Here is a 13,702-nt window from a genome sequence, read left to right on the forward strand (position 1 = left end):
CGCCATCCTCAAACAATCACATGGCATGCTTTCGCTGTAATAGCTATTGTAAATTCGACAGTGCAGTTAGATTAACAATAATTTAAGCTTTCAACCGATATAAGACACTTGTATGTACCTAAATGTTTAATAATCATAATTTATATGATTTGAATTGAGCGCACTCCAGTTTCACTGGAAGTTGTCCCGCTAGCAGGACACCTAGGTATAAGAAGTTTTTAAGTTGCAAGTATTTCAAACTATCTACATTGGTCGGTCCAAAATTACTTTTTAATTCGGTCATGGAAATAAATGTATTTCCAGTTACCAAGTAATTTACGTTTTTTATGCCTTTGGTTTTCCATGACGACCAATTTATCTATGAATTCTGAAAAGGTTTACTAGGATTTTTCCATAAGGTTGTGTTTTTAGGGAGTGATATTGCTTCTTGAAGAACACGTTTCATTCTCTTCCATATGTAATTAACTACGTATGAAGTTGTCAATGTTCTTAGCTTAATCCTTTAAAAATAGGCACTTAAAAAATACTGTGGATGAGCATGTGCATCTTCAATCTGACCACATTGTTCCTCTTTAGTGTATTTAACTCACTGACAACTGCGTTTTTTTTCAGCAAACTTAACATGTGTAAATATTTGTATGAACAACAAGATTCAACAACTGAGAAATAAACTGAAAAGGATCCACAGACATGTGACAAACAGAAATTGAAAAATATGTCCCTGAACAAAGGGGGGGTTCAACATCAAAAGTAACAGTCATTATCTGGTGTGGCCACCAGCTGAATTAAGTACTGCAGTACATTTCCTCCTCATGGACTGCACCAGATTTGACAGTTACTGCTGTGAGATGTTACCCAAATCTTCCACCAAGGCACCTGCAAGTTCCCGGACATTTCTCGGGGGAATGGCCCTAACCCTCACGTCCCGATCCAACAGGTCCCAGACGTGCTCAATGGGATTGAGATCTGGGCTCTTTGCTGGAAATGTCCTGTCTTGCAGGAAATCACGCACAGAACAAGCAGTATGGCTGGTGGAATTGTCATGTCAGGATGAGCCTGCAGGAAGGGTACCACATGAGGGAGGAGGATGTCTTCCCTGTAACGTAGAGCATTGAGATTGCCTGCAATGACAACAATTCCAGTCCGATGATGCTGTGACACACCGCCCCGGACCATGATGGACCCTCCACCTCCAAATCAATCCTGCTCCAGAGTACAGGCCTCGGTGTAACGCTCATTCCTTCGGCGATAAACGCAAATCCGACCATTAACCCAGGCAAGACAAAACCGCGACTCATCAGTGAAGAGCACTTTTTGCCAGTCCTGTCTGGTCCATGGGCGACGTTGTTGCCGGTGATGTCTGGTGAGAACCTGCCTTACAACAGGCCTACAAGCCCTCAGTCCAGACTCTCTAAGCCTATTGCGGACAGTCTGAGCACTGATGGAGGGATTGTGTGTTCCTGGTGTAACTCGGGCTGTTGTTGTTGTCATCCTGTAACTGTCCCGCAGGTGTGATGTTCGGATGTACCGGTCCTGTGCAGGTGTTGTTACACATGGTCTGCCACTGCGAGGATGATCAGCTGTCCGTCCTGTCTCCCTGTAGCGCTGTCTTTGGCGTCTCATTGCAATATATTGCCGTGGCCACATCTGCAGTCCTCATGCCTCCTTGCAGCATGCCTAAGGCACGTTCACACAGATGAACAGGGACACTGGGCATCTTTCTTTTGGTGTTTTTCAGAGTCAGTAGAAAGGCCTCTTTAGTGTTCTAAGCTTTCATAACTGTGACCTTATTTGCCAACCATCTGTAAGCTGTTAGTGTCTTAAAGACCGTTCCACAGGTGCATGTTCATTAATTGTTTATGGTTCATTGAACAAGCATGGGAAAAAGTGTTGAAACACTTTACATCTGTGAAGTTATTTGGATTTTTACGAATTATCTTTGAAAGACAGGGTCCTGAAAAAGGGATGTTTCTTTTTTTGCTGAGTTTATGTACAAAACGCTTATTTTCTCAAATGTTGTGCACAAACTTGTTTACATCCCCATTAGTGAGGATTTCTCATTTGCCAAGATAATCTATCCACCTGACAGGTATGGCATATCAAGAAGCTGATGATCATTACACAGGCAAACCTTGTGCAGGGGACAATAATGGACTTCTGTAAAATGTGTAGTTTTGTCACACAACAACACAATGCCACATACGTCTCGTGTTGCGGAAGCATGTAATTGGCATGCTGACTGCAGGAATGTCCACCAGAGCGGTTGCCAGAGAATTGAATGTTAATTTCTCTACAATAAGCCGCATCCAACATTTTTGAAAGCTTGGCAGTACGTCCAACCGGCCTCACAACTGTAGCCCAGTACTGCCACATCTGGATTCCTTACCTGTGGGATCGTCAGAAACCAGCCAGCTGGTGAAACCAGCCAGCTGGAGCTGATGAAACTGTGGCTTTGCGCAATCAAAGAATTTCTGCACAAACTGTCAGACACAGTCTCAGGGAAGCTCAGCTGCGTGCTCATCATCCTCACCAGGGTCTTGACCTAACTGCAGTTTGGCATCGTAACCGAATTCGATGGGAAAATGCTCACGTTCGATTGCCACTGGCATGCGGGAGAAGTGTGCTCTTCACAGATGAGTCCTAGTTTCATCTGTACTGGGCAGATGGCAGTCTTGTGGGCTAGCGGCTTGCTGATGTCAACGTTGTGAACAGAGGTTAATCTACGGACAACGAACACAAATGCATTTTATCGAGATACTGTGATGAGATCCTGAGGCCTATTGTCATACCATTCCTCTGCCGTTATCATCTCATGTTTCAGCATGATGATGCACAGGCCCCATGTTGCAAGGATCTGTACAGCATTCCTGGGAGCTGAAAATGTCCCAGTTCTTCCATGGCCTGCATACTCACCAGACATGTCAACCATTGAGCATGTTTGGGATGCTCTGGATCGACGTGTACGACGGTGTCCCAGTTCCTACAAATATCCAGCAACTTCACATAGCCATTGAAGAGGAGTGGGACAAAATTCCACAGACCACAATCAACAGCGTGATGAGGCAAATGGTGGCCACACCAGATTCCGACTGGTTTTCTGATCCATGCCCCCACCTTTTTTTAAGGTATCTGTGACCAACAGATGCATATATGTATTTCCAGTCATGTGAAATCTATACATTAGGACCTAAGTTATTTATTTAAATTGACTGATTTCTTTATAAACTGTAATTCAGTAAATTCTTTGAAATAGTTGCATGTTGCGTTAATATTTTTGTTTAGTGTAGGTTCTATTTAATTAACTAACAATTCCAAAAGATGGATGCAGCTCAATGCATGATTTATATAATTTACCATTACGTTTATTGGTAGTCCAACATATATTGCTATCAGGTTGTAAATTACAGCTGGCCTGGTACATCGTTTGCTGCACTGTTTCAGTTTCAATGACTCACTATTTTGGACAAAAATTGACAAATGTAGCCAACTAAGGTGGGGAATGTCAATACAATCAAACTAGCAAGGGCAATGATCACAAGTCAGTGATGACGTGGCTAAAAGATATCTTATCTATTTATGTAGGTATTTATTTAGCTAGCTGCTGGGAGGATGTTATGTCATTGGACGAGTGGGTGAGTGACTGAATTTGTCAGTATACAGTATATATTTTTTCTGTGGCTACCGCTTGAGATGCTGGTGTTATTTGGTTTGCTAGTAAGAAATGTGATTTACTTTGCTTGCTAGCTATGCTGAACTTGAATGACTGTTATCCATAGTTAGCATAGCTCTCAGTTGTCAATCAAATGTTTTTGGCATCAATCAAATAGGCGGACAGGCAGGAAAGTTCCCATTCAGTTGTCAAAACGTGGGTTTGGACAAGCATGGCATGCAAGTTGCAGAAGGTTGAGCAGGCTACTATTCCCCATCATTTAGAAGTGACATTTTGACGGCCAACTGTTCCCTTGCTAGATTTGAGCTCCTCTCGCTCTGGCTGGGAGAGAGCCTACCCTTTTCATGGTTGTTTGATAAATAGGACTATAAAGTTCGTAAATGTAAGAGGACTCCATTGGTGTTTACATATTTTGGCGAATGCTTTCTAATGATCTAAAGTCACGCTGTTGTTACTGCCTGTACAATACCTACAGAAAGTAATCATACCACTTGACTTATTTCACATTTTGTTGTGTTACGAACTCAATTCAAAATGGATTCAATCGTTTTTCTCTCACCCATCTACACACAATTCCCTATAATGACGAAAAAAATTAAAAGCACATTTATTGAAAATTCTTTAAAGAAATATCAAATTCACATAAGTATTCACACCCCTGAGTCAATCATTTTTTAGAAGCTCCTTTGGCAGAGATTACAGTTGTGAGTTTTTCTAGGTAAGTCTCTACAAGCCTCCCACACCTAAATTGTGCAACATTTGCCCATTTATTTATTTAAAAAAAATGTTTTTAAAATGTTTTTTTTTAAATGTCAAATTGGTTATTGCTCATTGCTAGTCAACAGTGGTGGTCGGTTCCATTTAAGATGAGAGAGGATTTTTTTTAACGAGCATGGCCTTTTTTCTATTACAGAATATTGAATGACTGTCAATCATATTCCATTCCCCCAGCTCAATGTAACATAGATAGGTTTAGCCTACTACATGATAATCAAATTTCCCCATACCCATCATGAGGTTGCTACAACCTAACCTATGAATTAAAGCTTACAATGTAGGTGCACAGATTAAGACAGAATGAAGTAATCAAGGTGACAAACATTGACACATTCAATACCGCCTTGCACACTTTTGCCTGCATCTAGCTGATGTAAGGTGTAATCATTAGTCCAACAGTTGCAAACGAGAGTTTCTATTGGACAAATTCAGGTACAGTATGTTTTATCTTCATTCCGTTTAAGAAACGCTTTTAACAGATTTGAATGAATGAATACACCCCTGATCACACTCACAGTTCACTTCCATAGCAGTCACATACAAACACATGATCCCTTTGATCATTGTATAATAACTTCTTGAATCTACACACTCTCCTCCTTTCACATTTCCCTTCATTTGTGGAGTTCAGTGCACAACACATCAGCTGTCTGTGACCAGGCAAAAAAAACATACCAAGTGAAGCATTCATATCATACCCGCTAACATTACACACAGCCTACATCGTTGTCATCATAGTATGTCATAGTCAACATAGTTCTGGGAGTTAACGCGTTAGTAAACCTGCTACAATCATGCAGTACAGTCAGCAGCAAACAGTTTAGCAGTTACACCAGCACGCCCCGGTGGCAATAACTTGATAAAACCAAAAGCTTACCTTGACTTGGAAGAGTTCCAGTGTTGGATAGCCCTATCCAGCTAGCTAACATAGCATCCCTCTCTGTATGAGTAGGCTAAACTAGCTGGCTGCATTCGCTAATAAGTAAATGAAAGTGGAAAAAATACAATGAAACATAGCTCTCTCTCTCTTCTTCATTTTTGAAGAAATGTATTTGTTCAAAACTATTCCACTATTGTCTTTCTCTCTCTTTGAGTCAACTACTCACCACATTTTATGCACATTTATAGCTGTAGCTTATGCTTTCACCACTAGATTAATTATCTGATCCTTTGAGTGGAGAAGATGTCAGTTCATGCTACAAGAGCTCTGATAGTTTGGAGGATAAATATAGTGTAAATCTATGGAAGGGGTGAGAAACATGAGCCTTCTAGGTTTTGTGTTGAAGTCAATGTACCCAGAGGAGGACGAAAACTAGCTATCCTCTGGCTACACTATGGTGCTACCCTACAGTGTGCTGTTAAGGCTACTGTAGACCATTGCAAAACAATGGTATTTTAATCAATTATTTGATGACGTGAATATATTTACTACACTCGTGGCCAAATGTTTTGAGAATGACACAAATATTAATTTTCACAAAGTCTGCTGCCTCAGTTGGTATGATGGCAATTTGCAAATACTCCAGAATGTTATGAAGAGTGATCAGATGAATTGCAATTAATTGCAAAGTCCCTCTTTGCCATGCAATTGAACTGAATCCCCAAAACACATTTCAGCCCTGACACAAAAGGACCAGCTGACATTATGTCAGTGATTCTCTCATTATCACAGGTGTGAGTGTTGACGAGGATAAGGCTGGAGATCACTCTGTCATGCTGATTGAGTTTGAATAACAGACTGGAAACTTCAAAAGGGGGGTGGTGCTTGGAACCATTGTTCTTCCTCTGTCAAACATGGTTACCTGCAAGGAAACACAGGCCACCATCATTGCTTTGCACAAAAAGGGCTTAACAGGCAAGGATATTGCTGCCAGTAAGATTGCACCTAAATCAACCATTTATCAGATCATCAAGAACTTCAAGGAGAGTGGTTCAATTGTTGTGAAGAAGGCTTCAGGACGCCCAAGAAAGTCCAGCAAGTGCCAGGACCGTCTCCTAAAGTTGATTCAGCTGCGGGATTGGGGCACCACCAGTACAGAGCTTGCTCAGGAATGGCAGCAGGCAAGTGTGAGTGCATCTGCACGCACAGTGAGGCGAAGACTTTTGGAGGATAGCCTGGTGTCAAGAAGGGCAGCAAAGAAGCTACTTCTCTCCAGGAAAAACATCAGGGACAGACTGATATTCTGCAAAAGGTACAGGGATTGGACTGCTGAGGACTGGGGTAAAGTGATTTTTCTCTGATGAATCCCTTTCCGATTGTTTGGGGCATCCGGAAAAAAGCTTGTCCGGAGAAGACAAGTTGAGCGCTACCATCAGTCCTGTGTCATGCCAACAGTAAAGCATCCTGAGACCATTCATGTGTGGGGTTGCTTCTCAGCCAAGGGAGTGGGCTCACTCACAATTTTGCCTAAGAACACAGCCATGAATAAAGAATGGTACCAACACACCCTCCGAGAGCAAATTCTCCCAACAGTCCAGGAACAGTTTGGTGACGAACAATGCCTTTTCCAGCATGATGGAGCACCTTGCCATAAGGCAAAAGTGATAACTAAGTGGCTCAGGGAACAAAACATCGATATTTTGGGTCCATGGCCAGGAAACTCCCTAGACCGTGCTCATCCTCAAGAGGCGGGTGGACAAACAAAAACCCACAAATTTTGACAAACTCCAAGCATTTATTATGCAAGAATGGACTGCCATCAGTCAGGATGTGGCCCAGAAGTTAATTAACAGCCTGCCAGGGCGGATTGAAAAGGTCTTGAAAAAGAAGGGTCAACACAGCACATATTGACTCTTTGCATCAACTTCATGTAATTGTCAATAAAAGCCTTTGACACTTATGAAATGCTTGTAATTATACTTCAGTATAACATAGTAACATCTGAAAAAAATATCTAAGGACACTGAAGCAGCAAACTTTGTGGAAATTAATATTTGTGACATTCTCAACTTTTGTCCACGACTGTATAGTTTTATCTAAAAAGGATTACTTTAATGTTTCACTATTTGTATTTCGATTAAATTCACTGAGGATGGTCCTCCCCTTCCTCCGAGGAGCCTCCAGGGGACAACTATTTTCAGGTCTTGCCATATATTTTCATGTATATTTAAGTCAAAACTGTAACTCGGCCACTCAGGAACTTTCTCCGTCTTGTTAGTAGGCAACTCCAGTGTAGCCTTGTTTTAGGTTATATTCCTGCTGAAAGGGGAATTAATCTGCCAGTGTCTGGTGGAAAGCAGACTGAACCAGGTTTTTCATCAAGGATTTTGCCTGTGCTAAAATCCATTCCATTTATTTTTATCCTGAAACTCCCCATACCCATAACATGATGCAGCCACCATTATGCTTGAAAATATGGAGATTGGTACTCAGTAATGTGTTATGTTTTGGGGCAAACCCAGCACAACACTTTGTATTCAAGATCAAAATATAATTGCTTGCCACATTTTCAGAATTATTACTTTGGTGCCTTGTTGAAAACATGATGCATGTTTTGGAATATGTGTGTGTGTGTGTAGGCTAGTGACAGACACCTATATGTAATCGATTTTAAATTCAGGCTGAAACACAACAAAATGTATAAAAAAATTAAGGGGTGTGAATACTTGTTGAAGGCACTATAAACACACAGTCCAGTACAAAGTGAATGATGGCAGGCCCATGTGGCAAATGGCTGACTGCTCTAACCCATCTGGATAAGAGGAATACCTATGTAAGAATGCTGTTCATTGACTATAGCTCAGCATTCAACATCATAGTACCCTCCAAGCTCATCAATAAGCTTGTTGCCCTGGGTCTGAACCCCACCCTGTGCAACTGGGTCCTGGACTTCCTGATGTGCCTCCCCAGGTGGTGAAGGTAGGAAACAACACCTCCACTTCGCTGATCCTCAACACAGGTGCCTCACAAGGGTGTGTTGCTCAGCCTCCTCCTGTACTCCCTGTTCACCCATGACTGCATAGCCATGCACGCCTCCAACTCAATCATCAAGTTTGCAAACGACACATCAGTAGCAGGCTTGATTACCAATAACGATGAGACAGCCTACAGGGAGGAGGTTAATGCACTCGTAGAGTGGTGTCAGCAAAACTACCTCTCACTCAACGTCAAGAAAACAAAGGAGATGATTGTGGACTTCAGGAAACAGCATAGGGAGCACCCCCCTATCCACATCGACGGAACAGCAGTGGAGAATGTGGAAAGTTTTAAGTTCCTCGGCGTACACATCACAGACAAACTGAAATGGTCCACCCACACAGACAGTGTTGTGAATAAGGGACAACAGCACCTCTTCAACCTCAGGAGGCTGAAAAAATGTGGCTTGTCACCTTAAACCCTCACACACTTTTACAGAAGCACAATTGAGAGCATCCTGTCAGGCTGTATCACCGCCTGGTATGGCAACTGCACCGCCCACAAACGCAGGGATCTCCAGAGGGTAGTGCGGTCTGCACAACGCATCACCGGGGGCAAACTACCTGTCCTCCAGGACACATACAGCACCCGATGTCAAATGAAGGCCAAAAAGATCATCAAGGACAACAACCACCCGAGCCACTGCCTTTTCACTCCGCTACCATCCAGAAGGCGAGGTCAGTGCAGGTGCATCAAAGCTGGGACCGAGAGACTGAAAAACTGCTTCTATCTCAAGGCCATCAGACTGTTAAACACCCATCACTAACAGAGAGAGGCTGCTGCCTACATACAGACTTGAAATCATTGGCCAGTTTAATAAATGGATCACTAGTCACTTTAATAATGTTTACATATTTTGCATTACTCATCTTTTATGTATATACTGTTTTTTATACCATCTATTGCATCTTGCCTATGCCACTCTGTTATTGCTCATCCATATATTTATATGTATTTATTCTTATTCCATTCCTTTACTTAGATTTGTGTGTATTAGGTAGTTGTTGTGAAATTGTTAGACTACATGTTAGATATTGCTGCACTGTCATAACTAGAAGCGAAAGCATTTCGCTACACTCGCAAAACCATCTGTTAACCATGTGTATGTGACCAATACATTTATGTGTGTGTGTGTGTGTGTGTGTGTGTGTGTGTGTGTGTGTGTGTGTGTGTGTGTGTGTGTGTGTGTGTGTGTGTGTGTGTGTGTGTGTGTGTGTGTGTGTGTGTGTGTGTGTGTGTGTGTGTGTGTATATCATTGGTCAGGGAAATGTTTACCACATATATAGTATGAGAAGAAGACTTCAAATGTGTCCCATCAAATTCTTAACACTTTAAAACATTTCATTTTCAACTAATACAAATCAGCCTTCATGCTAGCATGTACTGGACAGGCTCTTTGTTGCTATTTACTTGGCTTGGATCTAATCACTTTTTTGGCAATCACCCCATCAAAGTGAACATCCCAGCTGTTTCCCTGCACCAGACATCTCTGTACCTCCCCAGCAAATGGAGTCTGTGAGATAGGAATGTCTTGGGATGAGTTCCAAATCTATTCCCTTCAGATTGTGGCCCATCCATGTACCTTGGACACATGATGGCCCATCTAAATACTGCCGCGATATAACATTGCTGCTGTCATGAAATGTATGGTCAAATTTAATGACCAGATCTGGATTTAGTGCACTACTTTTGACTTCTGGCCCTGGTCTAAAGAATAGTCCACAATAAAGAGAACAGAGTGCCATGTGGGACTGAACCTTCCTGCAGAATCCCCCTGGCCACATCAAATCAAATTACATTGTATTTGTCACAAGGACCTGAGGACCCATACCAAATCTTTTCAGTCTCCAGAGGGGAAATAGGTTTGTCGTGCCCTCTTCACAACTGTCTTGGTGAGCATGGACCATGTTAGTTTGTTGGGGATGTGGACGCCAAGTAACTTGAAGCTCTCAACTTGTTCCACAACAGCCCCGTCGATGAGAATGGGGGCCTGCTCGGTCCTCCTTTTCCTGTAGTCCACGAACATCTCCTTTGTATTGGTCACGTTGAGTGAGAGGTTGTTGTCCTTGCACCACATGGTCAGGTCTCTGACCTCCTCCGTGTAGGCGGTCTCATCGTTGTCGGTCATCAGGCCAACAACTGTTGTGTCATCAGCAAACTTAATGATGGTGTTGGAGTTGTACCTGGCCGTGCATTCATGAGTGAACAGGGAGTACAGGAGGAGACTGAGCACGCACCCCTGAGGGGCTCCTGTGTTGAGGATCAGCGTGGCGGATGTGTTGTTATCTACCCTTACCACCTGGGGGGCAACCCGTCAGGATGTCCAGGATCCAGTTGCAGAGGGTCCCAGGGTCCTTATCTTAGTGATGAGCTTTGAGGGCACTATGGTGTTGAACTCTGTAGTCAATTAATAGCATTATCACATAGGTGTTCCTTTTGTCCAGGTGGGAAAGGGCAGTGTGGAGTGCAATAGAGATTGCATCATATGTGGATCTGTTGGTGCAGTATGCAAATTGGAGGTGGCATAGGGTTTCTGGGATATAGTTGTTGATGTGATCCATAACCAGCCTTTCAAAGCATTTCATGGCTTTCATGAGTGCTACGGGTCGGTAGTCATTTAGGCAGGTTACCTTCGTGTTCTTGGACACAATGACTATGGTGGTCTGCTTGAAACATGTTGGTATTACAGATTCAGACAGGGAGAGCTTGAAAGACACTTGTGAAGACACTTGCCAGTTGGGCAGCGCATGCTCGGAGTACACGTCCTGGTAAACCGTCTGGCCCAGCGGCCTTGTGAATGTTGACCTGTTTAAAGGTCTTACTCACATTGGCTGCAGAGAGTGTGATCACACAGTCATCCGGAAAAGCTGATGCTTTCATGCATGTTTCATTGTTACTTGCCTCGACGCGAGCATAAATTATTTAGCTCATGTCACAGGGCAGCTCTCGGCTGTGCTTCCCTTTGTAGTCTGTCAAAGTTTGCAAGCCCTGCCACATCCGACGAGCGTCGGAACCGGTGTAGTACGATTCCATCTAAGTCCTGTATTGAAGCTTTGCCTGTTTGATGGCATAGCGGAATCTGGTTGGTTGGGGTATGTACGTACAGTCACTGTGGAGACGATGTCCTCAATGCACTTATTGATAAAGCCAGTGACTGTTGTGGTGTACTCCTCAATGCCATTGGAAGAATCCCGGAACATATTCCAGTGTGTGCTAGCAAAACAGTCCTGTAGTTTAGCATCTACTTCATCTGACCACTTTTTTATAGATCGAGTCACTGGTGCTTCCTGCTTTAATTTTTGCTTGTAAGAAGGAATCAGGAGCATGGAGTTATGGTCAGATTTGCCAAATGGAGGGCGAGGGAGAGCTTTCTACGCGTCTCTGTGTGTGGAGTAAAGGTGGTCTAGATTTTTTTTCTGGTTGCACATTTAACATGCTGATAGAAATGAGGTAAAACTGATTTAAGTTTCCCTGCATTAAAGTCCCCGGCCACTAGGAGCACCGCATCTGGATGAGCATTTTACTTTTTGCTTATGGCTTGTGGTGGAATGCAGCTCATTGAGTGCAGTTAGTGTCAGCCTCGGTCTGTGGTTGTATGTAGACAGCTACAAAAAATACAGATGAGAACTTTCTAGGTAGATAGTGTGGTCTACAGCTTATCATGAGATACTCTACCTCAGGCGAGCGAAACCTTGAGACTTTCTTAGATATCGTGCACCAGCTATTGTTTATAAATATGCATAGGCCCCCACTCTGTGTCTTACCAGAGGCTGCTGTTATGTCCTGCTGATATAGCATATAACCAGCCAGCTCCATGTTCTTAATGTCGTCGTTCAGCCACGACTCGGTGAAACAACATAAGATATTATAGTTTTTCGTCCCATTTATTTCCCAGCGATTGAATGTTAGCCAGCAGACCGGAAGGCAAGGGCAGATTAGCCACTCATTGCCTGATCCTCACAAGGCATCCTGATCTCTTTCCACGAAACCTACGTTTCCTTTTCCAGCAAATTACGGGGATCTGGGCCTGGTCGGTTGTCTGTAGCTTGTCCCTCGAGTCCGACTCTTTAAAGAAGAACTCCTTGTCCAATTTGAGGTGAATTATCTGAGTTCTAATGTCCAGAAGCTCTTTTCGGTCATAAGAGACGGTAGCAGAAACATTATGTACAAACAAGATACAAACAACAAGAAAAAAAATGTATATAAAATAAAAATAAAATACCATGGTTGGTTGAGCCAATAAGATGGCAGCCCTCTACCTCCGGCGCCATCAAATCCCCTCTCCTCAGTCATCCCCAACCTGGGTGTGAAATTCCATCCTGCTCACTCCTTCAATGCCCACATTAGTCTCATCTGTAAAACGTCATTCTTTCACCTGAAGAACATCTCCCGCTTAAGACCATCTGTCAACACTTCTGACGCAAAAAAAACGTATCCATCCATTAGTTTCCCCAGAATTGATTATAGGAATGTAGTTCTTGGGGGCCTACCTACAAACTCAATTAATAAATTACAGCTCATTCAAAACAGTGCTGAAAGGATTCTGACACAAACAAAAAGGTCTGCCCACATCACCCCCATCCTTGCTGACCTCCATTGGCTACCTGTCCCTCAAAGAATTTACTTAAAAATTCCCCTGGTCTATAAATCCCTAAATGGTATTGGACCTGCCTACCTGACAGATCTACTTTTCCACTATGAACTTCCACGTACCCTACGGTCAAGCCACACCAAGCAGCTCCACGCACCCAGGACCTGGCTCTAAACAATGGGGGACTGTGCGTTTTCCTCCCACGCTTTTGGAACTCCCTTCCCGACAATCTCAGGGTTGTTTAGACTTGTGGGGCTTTTAAAGTAGGCCTTAAGGCTAGTCTTTATTGGCTAGGCTACCCTTCCTCCTAGACTTTGATTGTTGCTTTTTTGATATGGTTACATACAGTATCAGTCAAAAGATTGGACACACCTACTAAGGGTTTTTCTTTATTTTTACTGTTTTCTACATTGTAGAATAATAGTGAAGATATCCAAATTTTGAAATAACACATATGGAATCATGTAGTAACCAAATAAGTGTTAAACAAATCAAAATATGTTTTATATTTCAGATTCTTCAAAGTATCCAGCCTTTGCCTCGATGACAGCTTGCACACTCTTGGCATTCTCTCAACCAGCTTCACCTAGAATGCTTTTCCAACCATCTTGAAGGAGTACCCACAAATGCTGAGTACTTGTTGGCTGTTTTTCCTTCACTCTGCGGTCCGACTCATCCCAAACCACAATCACCTAACATTGTGTTGAGGTTGGGTGATTGTGGAGGCCAGTTTATCTGATGTAGCACC

This window comes from Salvelinus fontinalis, chromosome 25 (assembly GCF_029448725.1).
Source record: "Salvelinus fontinalis isolate EN_2023a chromosome 25, ASM2944872v1, whole genome shotgun sequence".
NCBI lineage: Eukaryota > Metazoa > Chordata > Actinopteri > Salmoniformes > Salmonidae > Salvelinus > Salvelinus fontinalis.